This window comes from Myotis davidii, unplaced genomic scaffold (assembly GCF_000327345.1).
Source record: "Myotis davidii unplaced genomic scaffold, ASM32734v1 scaffold327, whole genome shotgun sequence".
Taxonomy (NCBI): domain Eukaryota; kingdom Metazoa; phylum Chordata; class Mammalia; order Chiroptera; family Vespertilionidae; genus Myotis; species Myotis davidii.
This window is the reverse complement of record NW_006298628.1, coordinates 5,109,693-5,111,089: the sequence shown is the minus strand read 5'-3', so window position 1 is coordinate 5,111,089 and position 1,397 is coordinate 5,109,693.

The following is a 1,397-nucleotide window of genomic DNA, read 5'->3' as shown; positions in this document are numbered from 1 at the left end:
TCCCAGGACCTGCCCGCGGGGGCGCGCCTCGCCGGGGGTGGCGGCCCAGCAGCCTCCGTTCGCACCTCCCTCGTGCTCCCAGCCGAGCTGGGACGTAGAATGAACGGAGGCAGGTCCAGATGCCGCGATCCAGGTGGAAAGGAGGGCGCCCGCGGGAGCGGAGCCGAGGGAAAGTGGGCGAGCAGCGCGTAAAGTGGGGTTCAGGTGGTGACCTGCTTGTTTCGCTGGGGACAAAAACAACTGCGGCACCAGCATCCCGAGGCCCCCGTTCAGACAGGCGTGGCCTCTGCGCGGGCTCCCTGTGTATGTGCACACAGGTACACACGTACACAGTGGAGGTGTGTGCACGCGCACACGTAAAACCTCTGTGAGCCCTCTTGTGTGTGCACGCAGGTGTAATCCTGTGGCACCTCTATGTGCACGTGTGATGACACATGCACATCCAGCGTGGGCATGTGTGTGCCCTGTGTCAGTTGTGTGGGGGGGAATCTCTGATATGCACGGTGGGTGGTCAGGGTGGTGCCAGCAGCAGCCATAGTGGCTCCCTCCCTCCCTGCAAGGGCATCACAGGAAGGCAGAGGAGGAGGTGCCCTGCACCTGGGCAGGCCTCCGTCTGGTCGGCTGCCGGGCACCATCCACAGGTGGGCCGGGTGGCAGGGCCCTCCTCCTGGAGGTAGAATGGGTTGGGCCGTGGATCAGAGAGGGAGAAATTTCACTTCTAGCTCCACCCTCCTCCCCTGCTGCTGTGTTCCCCAGCTCACAAACACGGCTGCGTCCCTTTCATTCTCAGAAGAAATCTCCCCAAGACAGGCTCCCGGCCCTGCATTTTCTCGCAGCCACCACCCTCTCCCCTCCTGGAGGAATAGGAAGAGCTGTGGACAGGCTGCCTCCTGTCCTCCTGTCTCTCCTCTGCCGGTGTCTTTCTCCTTTACTGCCCCAGTGGGGCTGCTTTCCAGAGGATCACCCAGGACCCAGGGGCCACCCTCTGACTGCACCCTCAGGCCTGCTGCAGGCTGCCATGACTCTCTCTGCCCCAATTTTCTCCCCCTTCTCTGGCCCTCCCCTCCCTGGCCCTCCCCTCCCTGGCCCTCCCCTCTCCATGCTCCTTTCAGCCTCCTGGGCTCTCCTGCCCAGACTCCACACAGCAGCCTGAGGGCACTTTGTAAATAACCCTCCCTCTGCCCAATGGGCTCCCCTGTTCCCAGAGTAAGTCCAGCACCCTGCCCTCCTGCCCCCCACCCCCACACACCAGGCCCTGCCTCTGAGGCTGCCAGCCCATGGCTCTGGCTTCCCAGGGTGTCCGAGCTCCAGTCCACACTGAAGCTGCTCTTCCTACCCACACAGTGACCAGTTTTGCTTCCGAGGGGCAGAGGCCACGGTTGCTGCTAAACATCCTA